Source organism: Rhipicephalus sanguineus, unplaced genomic scaffold, assembly GCF_013339695.2.
Source record: "Rhipicephalus sanguineus isolate Rsan-2018 unplaced genomic scaffold, BIME_Rsan_1.4 Seq1073, whole genome shotgun sequence".
In the NCBI taxonomy this organism is placed as follows: domain Eukaryota; kingdom Metazoa; phylum Arthropoda; class Arachnida; order Ixodida; family Ixodidae; genus Rhipicephalus; species Rhipicephalus sanguineus.
In genome coordinates, this window is record NW_023614277.1 from 70,569 (window position 1) to 87,743 (window position 17,175).

At 45.6% G+C, this 17,175-nt stretch overlaps 1 non-coding gene across 1 annotated transcript; it reads right to left on the reverse strand.

The window, feature by feature from the left end:
- Window positions 1-12,012: 12,012 nt before the first annotated feature.
- Window positions 12,013-12,084, reverse strand: Trnat-ugu (transfer RNA threonine (anticodon UGU)). The gene has a single exon. It is a non-coding gene; the product is annotated as a tRNA-Thr (tRNA).
- Window positions 12,085-17,175: the final 5,091 nt, after the last annotated feature.

The following is a 17,175-nucleotide window of genomic DNA, read 5'->3' on the forward strand; positions in this document are numbered from 1 at the left end:
CAGGCGAAGACCGGCGGTGACCAACGCGACCGGCGGGGACGCCAGCCAGACCGAACACGCGGTTTGGCGCGAAGCGCCGAAGCAGAAGAAACGTCCGCACTCAACGAGTACTCCCCACACACTCTTGTATATTTACGTCGCCTAGATAAAGCAGGAATGCCAGAGCGGCGCCCCATGGCACTCGTACAGTGCAATACTGAACCGAAACCGAAACACAACAATGACCTCGTGCAGACGGCACGGAGGAAGCCAAGTTTCGGTGCAGTCGCATTTTCAGCGCAGCTTAAGAAACTAGGGTCTCTAGAATTACGTATCTATGTATTGTTATACATAGATACGATGGACACGAAGATGCCGCCTTCCATGTACCCACCTACTGAGTACGCTCAAGAAGCTATTGCCCGCGCCGACCATGCACGTCAAGTTGCGCGCGTTCGGTTAACGGAATCGCAAGCGGGACAACAATCTCGCTACGATCGCCGTCACAGAAACGCCCACTTTCTTCCTGGATCTCTTGTCCTCCTTTGGTCTCCAGCACGACGTGTTGGGCTTTCTGAAAAGCTCCTCTTCCCGTACACCGGACCATACCGTGTATGCCGCCAAGTGACCGACGTGACGTATGAAATCGAGCCATTGTCTTCGTCCTCGTCGACTCAGCCCCGCACCGACATTGTTCACGTTGTCCGTCTGTAGCCCTATCACCTACCGGAACCCACCGACGCGTGTGTATAGTGACCATCCTCGCGACCGTCTTTGCCCGGGCGCACCGAGTCGGTGCTTTCACCGCCGGCGGGTAATGTTATGTGCCGCTTACCTAGAGGACGAAGAGGAAGAGGAACAACTCTACCTCTGTGGTTGTGTAAATACTGTAAATACAGCCTTCTTCTGTCGTCTCCCCGTAACAGTATTTTCTATTAAAGGAACACACCACCTAATACTTACCTAGTGATGTTGCGCCTCAGATATGCGTAATGTTTGCTTTTTGATCAACAATGTACACAAGTATGAACCTAGTCAGCCGTTCACGATGGCTGGCCCCTGGGCAAGTGGTTCAACTTTGGCCGAGTGGCTGAATCGAGGGACGTGCCGACAAACAGAAAGACAGACCAAAATTTCTGCGTTTAAGTTCCCCAAGAAAGACTATCGTCTTTAAAAATAAGCTTGCTTAATCACAGATTACCTGCTGCACATGAGACCTGGCATCACTTATGCTGAGCTAGCCTAAACTGACTAAAAGTAATAGACAGTAACTTCAGCTCAAGGAAGCAGTTGCGACGGAACCACATGACTTTGAGCTAAAACAATGTACAGAGGACTTGCATGACTGAATAAGTTCTGAAACTGTTAATACACTTGAACCCCTTTATAAGATACACTGGTGTTAAAAGAAAACAGGTTTTAAGAGACACAGCCATGCCCCGCATCGAAATAGGCATTGATCTGGAAATAAGAATGTGGTATCCTGCTTTTGAGAAACACAAGAACTACTCTCAGGTGCCTGTCTCTTATAAAGGGGCTTAGCTGTAATTAATCCAGAAAATCAAGTCTCAACAGGATGCCTTATCTGCACAAATATGCACATCACACTTACCATAACGAAGTTTGAGCATTAGAGTTCATGCAGAATGATGAGTGCCAGTGTTCATCCCAAAGAACTATATATGGCTAAAAGAGGTGTCATAATGCGAACTAGTGGACTGATTATGCTCATCCATAGTTCTTTAATGTACGTACAGTGCACCTTGGCAGCATTCTTACTTGGCAGCATTCTTACTTGACACCCTCATCAGAATGCAGCTGCTGTTATGGAGATTTCATCATATTACCTCATAGTCAGCAGCAGGATTTCAAGACCACAGAGCTACTGTGGTGAGTGAATTCATGCAGGAGAGGAGCACGCCTTAGCATTGTACTCAGCTATTGTCTAGCAACCACAAAAATGAGCAGCACTGTACATTGTTAATCTTCAGAAGAAGCAAATTTTGTGGGCTCCCTCTTTTGCAGTGTTCTGTGAAGAAGACGGCAGCATGTATCATTAGCTATTTTCAATTCAATAAATTTGACTTCACTGCAAAAATGAATAGATGCTGCGAGAGAATTCTTAAAAGCACGTTATGTGAAAGGGGAAAAAATATGTTAACAGACACGAAAAACTGTAACTAGCATATCTACTGCATGTGTGAATGAAGTTTGAATATGCTTAATCCGGTGCAGCATTCATCTCATTTCTGTCTCACTGCCATATATTTTTCTTGAATAAACCCTTGGCCATTCAAGTGAAATATCACTTGATTGAATATCGATTAAACAAACTGTTCAGCTGTACGAACTTTTTTAAACCCACAAAGTACCATTGGACACAATGCTAACACACTTCACATTATTGAAATTCAGAGTAGAGCGCATTTCAGTTCTGCGAACACATTTTCTGACACCATCCAATGCCTCTCAAGTCGTATTGATCACCCCAAGAAGTAGAACCACACCTTTCGTAGCATAGTTTTACAATGGCCTCCACAATCAGCTTCGAGAACAGTGTATCACTGTAACTAATCACGGCCCTGTTGGAGAGGCTGGGTACGAAGAGCTTTTTGCCTTGTGAGCATAGGTGTGTGCACCGAGGGGGGAGGAGGGGGGGCACCCCCTCCCTCATTCACTTAAGAGGGTGGGTGGGGGGCACAAAATTTGCCCTATACATTGGCTTAATAGAGAGGGGGGCGCTTTGATAAACCTTCGTCCCCCCTGATAGGGAACCCCCCTGATATGGAACCTATGCTTGTGAGGACTATGCCACCTATGACCTTCAGATCAAGACATGCTCCACGCTATGAAAGAGATTGCAGCGATCCTATCGAGTAGAAAAGGAGGAAGAGATCAATATTCTAGAGCTAACCCTTCAAGAGAATGCACCTAATGATTCAGCTAATGAAGCACTGATGTGGTTGGAGAAACTGAACTCCTTTGCTACCTGGCAGAGTATTGTACTGGAGTAGATTCATGAGAGTTTGGACACAGTAAGTCAATTGATGACCACTGCAGTCCTATGTGAACAAGTGCAGCAAAAGATTAATGAATTCTTCACAATATCCTCAATTAGCATAAATGCACATGCAAATGAGGAACATGGCAAATAAATGGGTTGAAGTTTTTTTTTGAATAGCTGATGCTTCCTCCAGCTTGTAATAACAAACTGCAACATAGCTGTATCAGTTAAGTGAACTTTCACTGTAACAAACTTTTCCTTAAGGTCCCTTGAAGTTCGTTCAAGTGAAGTTACAATGTATCCTGTCAGTTTTCCTGGCATATCAGTGTAACTGCATTGCAACATAACCCCCTTCCTTTGAACGCTTGAATCCTGTGACATAAAAACCGTCTACCTGCTTCATTCCATTTATAGTAGTTCACATAACAAGTACACACGACTTCTGCCACTGAGGTTTTCTTTCCAATCAACGCACAACCACTCCATTGCACAAGTAGAACTTCAAAGGCAGCCATGAGTAAAAATAAAGAAAAGCATGAAGCACAGGCCAAAGGGACAGAGATGGACCATGCGCTGTCTGTGTTCATCCTTTTGTCCTGTGCTTTGTGCTGTTGATTGTTTTCTATGAACGTGTACCAACCGGCCCAAATAAGCACTTGAGCTTTAAGTAACACTTTAGATAGATAACATATTCTAGAAGGCTTCTCCACACGTTTAAATTTTGTAGCGCACACAGAAGACAGGAACAAGGATGAGACAAACAAGCGCTAACTTGTCCCTGTCTTCTGTGCGCGCTACAAAATTTAAACATGAATGCATACCAACTCGTCCAGCTATTGCTTTTACTGTATTACTTCTCCACAAGATAGTTTTGTTCTCAAACTGAGTGAAATTTTCACAAAAGCTAACCAGGCATCTCATACCACAAGAAACCTTGCAGAGTCTGGTTTGCACTTTTTAGACTCCTGCATCTGGGGCAGGGAAATGTCAATACGATGTGAGTGAGGAGATGTGTAGATCAAGGAAACTAGCGGCTTATGAGAAGCACGCAGCATAAAAGCATCTTGTGTCACTCCGCACAGTTCGTCCTTTAGCCCTTTGAGACGTTATGTATACAATTGTGTACACCACTTATTTTTGCTAGTTGTATCAACTGGTGGCTAAGAAAGCGCTACATACATTGAGCTTTGGACAAATTGAACCACCTGCATCACAAATTCCTCTTCATTTAACTTTATATTGCAGCGTACTGTTGCATATCATCACTTTGCTGAAGGCACTACCATGTTCGACGAGTCGTTCAACAGGCCGCTTCAAGAGAGCCAGGTGAAAAGTATAATTTTTCTTCGCTCAAAATTGACATAACCGAAAACGAATTTGTACCCTACTTGTAGCCTGACTTTTGATTATACATATGCAAAAACAGAGCATGAATGACTTCTGTAGATATTTAATATTTATTTAATTTAACGTCTCTGCTGCTAAGTTCAGCCCAGTTCAAGCAAAATTTACACATCGCTACGGCCAAGTTCAAGCAAAAGTTCTGCCTATATAGAGGAATAAATAAGCATGAGACTGATCAGCTTCGCTGTGTATCAAGCAGCGTGCAGCTTAGTGAAAGCTTTGAGCAATTTTTTTCAATAGCGCAAGAGGCCTGGTCCCGGAAAATGTCCTCAGCTAGAACAACAAAGCCACCTTTTCCCATGATGTATAAAAACCATACACTTTTCCATAAACACCATAATGTATTATTTTGACTGCTAATCATCATGGAGCTGCACAAAACACATTAACACATGATTCACCACTGAGTAACATCATTGTGCATGCTACGTCTCACATGTTTTCTGCACTTTGCTGCTTTCCACTTGAGATTTTTTATTGTAAGGTGAATTACAGCACAACATTTATGTCGTAAAGGTGCACTTCACTAACTAAACAGAAAAGTTCACCGATTCACTTGAGACCCATGTAGTCTGGCATTAATGCATTGTTACAGTGGATCACGTTTCGTCCATTTTCTGTGACAAGGTGTACACCATACAACAGAAACACAGTGCTCCCTGATATCACTGTTTAAACATGACACTCAATTTTCACACATCCTCCGCAATTTTTAAGAAACATAAAATCTAAAAACAAAGCACTTCACCGAATAGTTTACACATTATTGTTCAACAATGCAAAAGTAGTCCATAAAGTTTCCCATTTAGGAACCAGTTCACCCGTCTCATAGAGGTCCAACAGGTATGGCTCATATCTTTCACTAGCTTCTTCAATTTTCTGCTCATTGGCTCTTCGAACACAGTAGCAAAACCTGTGCCTGTTGAAGCACTCAACCACCAGTGTTCTCGTGAGTGTGTAGAGCACTCCTCTTGCCACAAGCAGTCGCTCAATCTCGTAGAACTGTGGACCCTCCTCTGTTCTCCGAACTAGAACACTGCCAGCATGGTAAGTGCGCCGGTCAACCATTGCATTTTTTACTTCATGCACTGTCATAGGCAACACTTCTCTGGCACATGTTGGCAGTGTGCTCCATTCGACAGGCTTGCTTCCTGAGGCTTCTAGTTCCTGGTACAGCTGAAATTTGTGCAGCTGACAACTCTGTTTCAACTGGTGCCTTTCAGCCAGAGTATGCGTCAAATTTCTGTAGTTCTTCACAGTTGCCGCCATTTTTTTAAGCTTTGGTGCTTAGCTTCAAATCTCATCGACCACAAGTTCTTAAGTGGACCAAGCTCACGCACAAACCTAGCGTAGTGAACCATAAAGTGTAGCTTGGGGATGAGAACTCCAGGGCCATACTTGTCCGAAAACTCGACCAAGAAGCTTTGCACAACCACGTCCAAGTATGCAAGGCGAGCCGATGAGATTTCTGCAGCAAAGAGTATCGATTATCTCATGAAACTTCAAGAGCAGCTCCCAATCTTCATTCCCTTCTGGGACCCTTGCTCCAAGGATGAGTGGTAAAAATCTCACCAAACACCATTTGCTGGATGCCGTCCCTGCTAAGACAGAATTACTACTTAGAAATGACATATTGATTGGCGGAGGCTTGTTTTTTGCGTCGTTCTGCCCATACTTGAATGCCGACACCACATCAAGATCCTGCTTAGATAGCAACCTACTAGATAGGAGCGATCTTAAAACTTGCCGAAGCACACATTCTGCACCACCTTCCAATATATCGTGCATTATGTCCGGAAGCAACTGCCGAGTCACGTCGAAATATGGAAGTTGGAGCAGGGGAGAGGCCTTATTGACGCCATACAGGCGTCTGTTCGCTGTGTTCACAGCCACAGCTGCAAGGTTCAGTTCATGCCTGCCCAACGTGCGCGCTGTCCTGTGTTCTTTCTTGTCCGCGTCTTCTTCGCGCTGTTTTTAAAGACGATAGTCTTTCTTGGGGAACTTAAACGCAGAAATTTTGGTCTGTCTTTCTGTCTGTCTGTCTTTCTGTTTGTCGGCACGTCCCTCGATTCAGCCACTCGGCCAAAGTTGAACCACTTGCCCAAGGGCCAGCCGTCTTGAACTGGTACGGCTGTTCATACTTGTGAACGTTGTCGATTAAAAAGTGAATATCATGCATGACTGAGGTGCAACATCACTAGGTAAGTATTAGGTGGCGTGTTCCTTTAATAGAAAATGCATACATACGTAATTTTAAGGACCCTAGTTTCTTAAGCTGCGCTGAAAATGCATAAGAATGGAAGCTTGAGCGAGTTGGTATGCGTTCATCTTTGTTGAAACAGCGCTTACTAGACGACGACGAAGTAAAAGAAGGCACAGGACAGGCGCTGCCTGTCGTGTGCCTTCTTTTACTTCGTCGTCGTCTAGTGAGCGCTGTTTCAACAAAGCTGAAAATGCGACTGCACTGAAATTTGCCGTCCTCCGTGCCCTTCGCACGAGCTCATTGTTGTGTTTCGGTTTCGGTTCTGTATTGCACTGTACGAATGCCATGGGTTGTTGTTGAAGACTTTAGTTTTGAGAAGGCCAAGAAGGTGAAAAAAAATATTTAAAAAATGAAAAAGCAGCGTTGTGGGCGGCCTTCAGGCTGCCGGTTGTGGGCGCCGCTCTGGCGTTCCTGTTTTACCCAGGCGACGTATAAATAAAAGAGTGTGTGGAGAGTACTCGTTGAGTGCGGACGTTTCTCTGCTTCAGCGCTTCGCGCCAAACCGCGTTTTCGGGCTGGCTGGCGTCCCCGCCGGTCGCGTTGGTCACCGCCGGTCTTCGCCTGCTGCTGCGCCGGGACTACCAGCACGCAACACAGCACTCATGTTTCCCGACGTATTGCCAGATGGCGTCCATATCTCACACAGTGCCCCTTCTATCGTCTTTACACGACATTTGCAGCGAAGCACGCAGATACGCGGCCAATTTTTAACCATGGCTTATTTTACTCTTCTACCAGGCTATATTGCATATGCTAATGTGGTTCCTTCCCGACATGAAGCCTGTATAGGACCTTTTTGCAAAGCAGTTTCAAGCACCAGCATGGCTCAGAGGTTGAATACTGGGCTCCCACGCAGAGGGCCCAGGTTCGAACCTCCTTCCATCCTGGAATTTTTTTCTTATTTCGTTTTTTTTTTCTTATTTCGAGCGATACTGGTTACGGACACCGGCGGCGGCGGCGGCGGCGGACAACTACGGCGCCAAAAACGGCCGGTGAAATGATCTCATAACAGCTTTCGCTGTAAAAATTGGCATACTTGGCTGAGCGGGTGCTCATGTAGCCAGCTATGTTTACGCAGAAACCACCCGCTCTCTGAAACCGAAAATGCAACTGGGCACAATAAAACCATCTCCAAATAATTAACCTTCGCGCGCTCGAGCAAATGAACTTTGCAGCCGTGATAAATGGGTCGTTGACTACTTATTTCAATAGAAAAAAAAAGAGATGCAAAAGTTTTGTGTCAGTGCTCCTTTAAAGGGAAGCTGAAGCCCTTTTTAAAAAATATGACTTTGGATTGTAAAATCATAGCTTGATCCCTGCTGAATTCGAAAACCAATGTAAGAGTTCACAGAAGTGAACACAAATAGCATTTCTTAGCAAAAAACAGCGGCTGCAGCCGCAGGGCTTTTTGAGATGCTGAGCGAACGTGGTGACGTCATCTTCGGTGTGCTACGTCACCGGCACCATTAGCACTGTTAAAGCATGGCCTTCGCGATCAGGTCCACCTACGCGCGAAGCCGGAACTCGTCAGGGAGGCCACGTTTGAAGATTCGACAGTGCTGCGCGGCTCCGCCAAAGCTACCGACGATGACGTAGTTCCGGCCACGCCCTCACTTCAGCGCGTTCGCGTGGGCAGAGCAAGGCGAACTGTTCTATCGCGTATTTTGAGCTCCTGCTGCCGCAACGGCGAAAAAAATTGCGCCATCGTCGACAATAATGTTAGTCCTTGTTCACAGTAAAGTTTTACTGAATTCTAAAACCACTTCAGCTTCCCTTTAAGGAAGCTTGAAAGAAGCACAGCCCCCTGGTGACAGACCAGTGATCACAATGCCTGTTTGTTTCCTCCCGTGCTTATCTACATATACTCAGTTTTCGTTGACGTCACTGTGGTCGTCATCTTCGGGTACCAGCTGGTTGGAATGCTGCGTAAACGTTTGCTCGAATTTGCGTAGCTAGAAATGGTGACATCAGGTTAGTGCCAGTGCCCCCTCCAATTCTGCACTGACAATCTTTAATGAGATAAAAAGTCACAGTTGCCACCATCTTGATATACCCAGTGCAGGAAACCTGTCTATGATGTCACTTGAAAACTATGTACAAGATCCAACTACAGGTATTCAAACATAATAAACATTACTATGATGCCTTTTAATGCCTCTTGCATTGTTGGTGCGTATATTAGATTTTTGCATGTTTAAAAATGCCTTTCCAGTGTTCTGTCCTAGCCTTAGTTTGGGATGTTATCGCCCACAAGGACACTTTGCTAAAGGCAACTGAATTCACTAAAAAATTCGGCAGATCCCACGTATCGTGGGAATCGATGTTATGCGAAGCATGCGCGGGATGGTGACTGTGGCATAATTTTTTTACATTGAGCGAAACGTTACGGAATGACGCTAGAGAAATGTGGAAGTGGTATACGCACACTCATATGTTGAAGAGTCCCATATGTATTATATGACCAGTTGTGTGCAGTTGCGTGACGATGCCAACAACAACATGGGTGTTACCAACACCAGACCCGTTAAGCTGACATGTAGTGCTTATATTTTTCAATACTGGATAGCGCGAATCCGAACAGCACAAAGAAGAAACACATATGCACAGGACAGGCGTTACTCACAACTAAGCCTCATTCACTAAAGTTTCCCTGGATATACATACAGCCGAGTGGCACGCGCAGGCGCACTGCGCGTACGTTACATTCACAGTTGCAGTTGTTGCAGTTGCGTTATAGTTGCTATGCTTATGCTTGTCCGTCATGACGGAGAACGCACGCCCGTTTCACGAAGCCGTGTGTATGTGTAGAAGGGGTTCTTGACAGTTCTTGAACAAGGTCATCATCACCGTGATCAGTGAGCGCCAGCAGCTGGACCGGACTTGTTAATCGGATCCGTTCGTGAAGGCGGTTACGAGCGGTCTAAGTGTAGTGAAGTGCGAGGTATAGCACAGCTGGTGGAAATCCTGGATGCCTCTTATAGTGAAATGATCCATGATGACGTCTGTCCTGGACGTGGCAGCGAGGTTTCTTGATGCGCTTTCCATATTCAAGCCTTCTTTCAAGCAGTATAAAGACCAGGCATTGTTGGGTCTTGATAAATCGATGTTGAAGTCACCGGTAATGTTGAGAGGCCTGGTTCTCTCGGCAGATTTATTATTGTGTATACGACGTGGTCCACGTGGCGGACCACGTTGGTTGAGCGTCTTCCAGGGGTCTTCTGTCTTCAGCTTCCTCACTATCCTTGCGTCCGCCGCGGTGGTGTAGCGGTTACGGTGCTCGGCTGCTAATCCGAAGGTCGCGGGTTCGATCCCGGCCGCGGTGGTCGCATTTCGATGGAGGCAAAATGCTAGATGACCGTGTACTGTGCGACCTCGGTGCATGTTAAAGAATATCACATGGTCAAAATTTCCGGAGCTCCTCGCTACGGTGTCTCTCGATCATAATCATATCGTAGTTTTGGGACAGAAAGCCCCAACAATTATTATTATTATCACTTTCCTTGCGTGTCAATGTGTGTGTTCGCGGTTGCTGTGTTGGTTGAAACTTTGTATCACCTGTGGCACATACCTGCATAACATGAACTCTGGTATGCGGGTATGTGCCACACGTGACTGAGAGAAAGGGTTTCATGACGTACGCGACAGGTATTTTGCGCTATTTATGTCATGACCAGTGAATCGTGTTCGTCATACACTGATCCCCTGCTGTGCCAATTTCAGTATATTACAAGTTATGGAGACGACCAGGAGAGCGCCCAGACGTAGGCGGCTAGATAGATAGATAGATAGATAGATATGTAGATAGAAACGCCCAAAGTGCCTGAGGTTCGCTAAGAAATGCTTCGCATTTAAAATACAGTGCCATTGTAATTGTAACTCATGATTTTATTTCTTTGCGTATTAAAGCTGCCCTTGTTCTCATACTCTTTATCAAACTCTCAATAAAGCTTGGGTCTGCTAGTTAGTGCCTTGAATTTTTGCTTTTGTAAAATATTGCTTCTGCCAGGTACCCTGCGAGATTATACACGGAGGCAGCACGAGCTTTGGTCACCAGGTTTCCTATCCTGGCTGATGTAAGTGGACTGGCTATGTGAGTTTTCATATCATTGCAGAATTATTTTTACTGAAAAGCCTGTCTAATGAATGCCTGCGTTGAAGGGCTAACAGTGAACCGAAATGTGTCATGACTTTGTGTCATGAATAAGAATGTATCACCAACCAGGCCCGCAACGTGTTTTGTTAGTATCTCTAAGAAATGTTGAAATGTGGCTGCCACTCTGTCACATGCAAGACAAGTGTATAGTCACATTTAACATTGTCATTTAAATGGTCAAGGCTCGCCTGCATAGCATATTACCAATACTAGTGCATACCAGAGCATGACCATTGTTGTCTGTGTCGCAGTGCAAGCTTGACACTTTGCCATCGTTATCATCACCAGACGACAGGGGCATGGCCAGAAATTTTTTTCGGGGGCGTGGGGGGTTCAACCATACGTTATGCACATTGGCGTGTGCATTTATATGTGCGAGTATGTATACACGTGCAAAACTGGAAAGTTTCAGGGGGTTTGAACCCTTCACCCCCCTGGCTATGCCCATTTCAGACAATGATAATGACGATGCAGCACATGCAGCTGGTAAAACGACGCCAACAGCTGATGCAGGCAGCATGGAATTGCATCACAGTTCTGTGAGCCGTTTAACATGCTAGATGGCATTAGTGGCATCGGCGGCTTGTCGCTCTCGGAGCTCTGCCAAACTGAAGCCGAAACTGGCCGATAATAAACGCACTGTAATTAATTATTTTTTCGGCACTGCAGCAAATGTGCTGTAGTATGACTAATTGGCACCTAGGAACCTATTGCAGGAAAAAAGAAAAAGTAAACGCCAACCCAATATTTTTGTCACTACCCCTTCAAGCACGCTCCAACTCAATCATATTCTGGTATAGCCAAAATATTCTGCAATCTTTCATGCACTAGGATCCGATTTCAGGGCAGACAGAGTGTCTGAAGTTATAATTATGTGCTTAAGTACCTCGACACCAAACTTGGAAACTCGGGATGCAGGTGTTGTTTGATGCTCCTCTACGCGTTGAGCACTTCTGGCCGATTATGAGTGATAAACGTTGCCTTTGCGCTATTTAAAGTTGGTTTTAAAGCAAGCATGAGTGCTCATCCGAGTTTTCATCATCTCGCGACATCCCCACTAGTATGACGGAGACAGGGGTCTTGTGTGACGTTCCAAGAGTAAAAATTAATGAGAACTAACAGATAATAATGCCAAGGAAAGTATAGGAGATGTTACTTGTATAATTGGGTTATAAATGTGAAGAAAGTAAAGCGGACGAAAAGATAACTTGCCACCGGCAGGGACCGAATCTGCGACCTTCGAATTACACGTCCGATGCTCTACCACTGAGCTACGGCGGCAGTCATCATGTACTTGGCACTCGGACGCGTAATTCGAAGGTCGCAGGTTCGGTCCCTGCCGGTGGCAAGTTATCTTTTCGTCCACTTTACTTTCTTCACATTTATATCCCAATTATACAAGTAACATCTCCTATACTTTCCTTGGCATTATTGTCTGTTAGTTCTCATTAATATTGTGTGTAACAAGAAAAAACGAGCCCTTAAAAGCCATTTTCTTTCCTTCGTTCCAACAGTAAAGCGAGTATTGTCGACGTCGCAGAGTATTGTGTGGGGTGTGCACGATACCTCGACAGGCATCCAGGGAGGATTATTGTTCGTCACCCCTCTTGCTGTCTTGTCGGGCTGCTCTCAACGTAGTTCTGATTGCTTCAACCATTAATGCCTTTTTTTTCTTCTTTCTCTCTGAGAGAAGGGGGAGGGGGTGCAGGGATCACGTACTTAGCACTCGCATCATTTCATTATTCATAGCACACGGGGCCCCATTTTGAAAACTATGAAAATGACACCAAAGCTTGAGTGCACGTGATCTTTGGTGCTCCCCCGCTTTGGGGCGCTAGTATTGAATGGTATTTAGGCAACCGTTTCGAACTGATGCAAAATTGTTCTCAGTTGACGATGCTAGCATTAATTACACAATGCGTTAGAGCATTTCCGATTCAAATTTGGGGTAACCAGACAGAAAGCTACAAATTACAGTAATAAATCGCAAAGAAAAACTTCAGCTGTTAGGGGTCCGTTAAGCTCGGTAAGTACATTTGTGAGGTGAAATAAAAGAAAAACAAGAGAGCAGGAGAAAAGCAGGGGGTGGGTAAATTTCTCTTTTGCTTGCTTCTATTATAAGTTCTTGATGAAAGCAATGTTTGTTTTCAAAAAAGAGTATCAACAACAAACCGCCTAAACATTCTCATAGAATTGCAGTTGTCTATTTGAATAACATGTCTAGTAATGCTCCCGTGCCTTACAGGATTCATGGCGAGAAGCTTTACGCTTTAAAGCCAAATATGAGAGAAAAAAATCAAGAGCATTATTAAGAGGGGGCACCGAAAATGCCCCACCTAGAAGGAGGCCTGCAGAGGATGAACATGCTGCTCCTCAGCGTACTGAAAGACCTAATGTGGTACGTATTTCAAATTTTGTGCAGCCCTGCAGACACCAAGCTTGTTTTTGCCATCTGGCCAACAGAATTCATGTTTGCTTTCAGGCAATCGACATGGCTGATGCGGAAGATGGAGAAACAGTGGCTGCGCACTGTTCTGCAATGGCTAAAGAAATGTCAAAGGCCAGGCCCGACATGGCCTATATTGAAGACTCTGAGTCGGACTTTGGCCAGCAGAAGAGAATGGGTGGCCCAAGACAACCCGTCTGTTGACGATGTCTTGAAAAATTATCCCAGTTTTGCCATCAGTTCCATCGTAAGTTTTTCAATGAGCGTTTCTTTCAATCAAAAACGGGAAAAAAGTGCCCAGGGGAATAGGTACTAGGCAAGAAAAACAAAGCAAGAACTGCAAACCTGTGGCAGATGGCAGAACAACTCATGTACTTGTAATCGCATGCATAGCACCACCACGGAGGTATAGTGGTTATGGCGCTCGACTGCTGACCCGAAGATCGCAGGATCGAGTGCTGGCCGCGGCAGCTGCGTTTTCGATGGAGGCGAGAATGCTAAGGCCCTTGTACTTAGATTTAGGTGCACGTCAAAGAACCCCAGGTGGTTGAAATTTCCGGAGCCCTCCATTACGGCATCCCTTATAATCATATTGTGGTTTTGGGACGTTGAACCCCGGATATTATTATTATTATAATCTCATACACAATGCATAAATGCTCCATCCATGAGAGTAGCGCGGGCGGAGTGACCCTGCCTCCAGCAAAGGGTGGGCGCGGTCGCTCCTCCTCTCCTCAATGTACACGCACCAACACAGTGAGCAGCGAAAAATACGTGCTTCTAGATAGTATATTCAAACGATGGTGTGGGGCGCAACCCGTAGAATCATGCAAAATAGGCTAATTTTGCGCTTCGGTACGAATTTGTGAACACATAATGGCGAATTTACCCGCACATCAGTGACAGCGAAGGGGTTAAGAAAAAAAATCACAGCATATCCACGGGGTGAATGATGATGAGTGGGGCGAAGCTACGGAGGGAATCATCTGTAAACCGTGAAACTCTTCCGTGAAATGCGCCCAGTACATAATATAAAGAGTGTGAAACATCGTGTATATATTAAACATCAAACTTTTATTGTACTGTTGGTTTACGTGGTCCCTTCATTATCACTTGTGATCGGTCAAATGCAAGGAAGAAGTCCGCTCCCGAGCGAAAGAGCGCCAAGAGCGACCGCATTCCCCGCTCGCCCTGTGCGAATTAAAGGCAAGGCTAGAGGGAAGACAGGACGCGCGTTCCACGACGCGAGGTTGGTAGCATGCCCAACGAAAGCCAACGGAACGCGATCGTGCAAGTGCTCCGGCTTCGCATCGCCTCATGGTTCCATTTAGCGTCCCAAAACCAAACATATTGCTCAAGGTGTGCCTTGCGTTTTTCGTAGAAATAATTTCTTTATCATGTACATTAAGACGAAAAGTTGAAAGCTCACTAGAGTGTATCGCCCGCAAAGTATGTCTTTTAGTGTGATTTAACTCTCGTACGGCAGGGTCCTCGCGCCGTTGCCGGTCCACCTCGCCCGTTGACGATCGGGCGAGGTGGCTACATATAACTGCTACTACACTTTAAGAAAACATCTGGCGTTCTTTCGTTCTGCCTTTACAAAACATGGCGTCTTTCGTTGGTTTATTTCATCAATCAACGGCGTTTTGAACAAAATTTTTATTGTTTAATCACGCACAGGAGAAATCTCACCAGGCACTACCTTGGAGGTAAACAATGGCTGCTAATGGCAATGAGAGACAGAAGAAGTCGACTTCTACTTCTACTAACGTTTCCTACTGGAACATGCCAATGGCTGCTAATGGGGAATGAGAGACAGAAGAATTCGGCTTTTAGTTAACGCGCACGCTGCGAATTTTTTATTGTTCAACAACGCACAGGAGAAATCTCCCACCGGCACCACCTTGGAGGTCAAAGCGTAAGACTTGTTACTCACTACTACGAACACGACGACTACGGGGGACGAACGGGTGCCGCCTTAAGGAGCTTCGCCCCTAAAAGAATCTGCAAATCCCACACTTCGTGGGAATCTGTTTCATGCGAAGTATCCAGCGAGTAATTGTCTATGCTGGGTTTTTTTTTGCTTTAAGCCAAGTGTTACGAGGTAGATCGATGTTACGAGCGGGTCGCAAGAGCATCCACAAGAGCATGCCTAGGCGATCACAAGAGCATCCAGACGTAGGCGGCTAGCTAGCTAGCTGGCCGCCTACGTCTGGAGGCTCTTGTGGTCACCTAGCTAGCTAGCTGGATGCTCTTGTGATCCGCTGTTAAAGCAGGCAGGTCGGCAGGCAGGTTGGCAGGCAGGCTCAAAGTGCCTGCAGTTAAGAACTGCTTCCATTTAAAAACTGCAACATTGCCTGGTACATTTACTCATGACAGTCGATTCAATTTTTTGTGCACCTGGTGTAATACAGTCTACGACCGTTTATTCGATCTCGGCGGGAACCGCTAAAAAGTCAGAATAATCGAGAGTCCGAAAAAAAAGGATTCAAAGAAAAAAAAGCACCTTTATTGTCTCGATTGCCGGAAAAACTTGTCAATGCATGTCTCGACCAAGACATTTCAGTCACTGTTTGGACATCATTTGATAACTGTGGTGCGGGTGGGACATCGTCGTAGTCACCGTCCATCTGCGCCAGTTCGAGGACCTGGCAGACGATCTCATCATCGTACAACTCGGCGCAAACTCCCTAGCAACATCGGTTTGAGGTCGGCCGCTTTTCCACTTGGTGAATAATCGCTGCTTTTTTCGCCATCGTCAGTTCTTGTAGTTGCCGCGTTTCTTCATTAGTACCGACGGCTCAGATGAACGGGCGGCGTCGGAGCCAGTTCAGAAGATAAAGCCTAGCCGCAGAAGCAACTTATAATGCAAACCATCAAACGCCAAAAGGAAACGATGTCGTTTAGTTCGTGCTGCAGCGATCATGGTGTAGTTCCCTTCTTCGTCTGTGGACCGTGTCGTACGTGCGGACATTCTCAAACACCACACCGAGCTGTCTTCGAGCATGGCTTGGCTAGGCCTGCGGTGTGGCTGAGGTAGCCATACAATGGATACTCGACTGAAGCCGCAAGGCAGCCTTTACGCGTGGCAAACAAACATACCCTTCGAAATCGGCAATCGCCGACAGCGTGTCATTGCCAGCCGGAGTCCGAAAAATCGAATGGCGCGCTGTGGGGCATCCGAATTTTCGGTCGCGAGTTTACATTAGATTCAATGGGGCGAGTGGCGGTGCCGCAAAGGTGTCCGAATAAACGAGCATGTCCGAACTTTCTGCGTCCGAATAAACGGTCGGCGACTGTATCTTAAACAGTCTGGCGCCAAAACATCCAAAGTGATCACTATTTGACGGTACTTTTGTGAGATTGTCGCCTAATGTGTCAATGTTTGGTAGCTGTAATGTAGCACTGTTGGCATAGTGTTGTCGCCGTGGTTTGTAGGAAATGGCTGAATGCCACGCAAAAGTGACCTCGAAAGCAGTTGTCCGAAAAAGTGGCTCCTGTGCCAGCTCGTCTTAAACATCTTCTCTAGTGCATGCATTGCCACACTCAGCCACGATCTAGTTGATGAATAGAACTGTGAAGGTGAGAATGGCATCATCCACAGAAACGTAGTCAATGTATGCAATTTTGTTGGCATTATGTGATTCAGTTCTGGGCGGTAAAAAACTGAGCACATGCAGCACACCCAGTAAGGGGGAAGCAAATGTATGCTGAAATTGGCATGGTGCATGCTTTAATAATATATGTTGATTGTTTTGCTGTACAGAGCAGCGTAAAATATTTTGGAAGGTTGTACTAAGTCTGTGTTTGTCCTTGTTTGTATCAAAATTTGATTACTTCTTCTATGCAACAACTGGTGGTGTGTCACTGACATACATCCTGCTGTCTTCACACTATTGGCTAGTTGCTCATAGTACAGCTTAGCG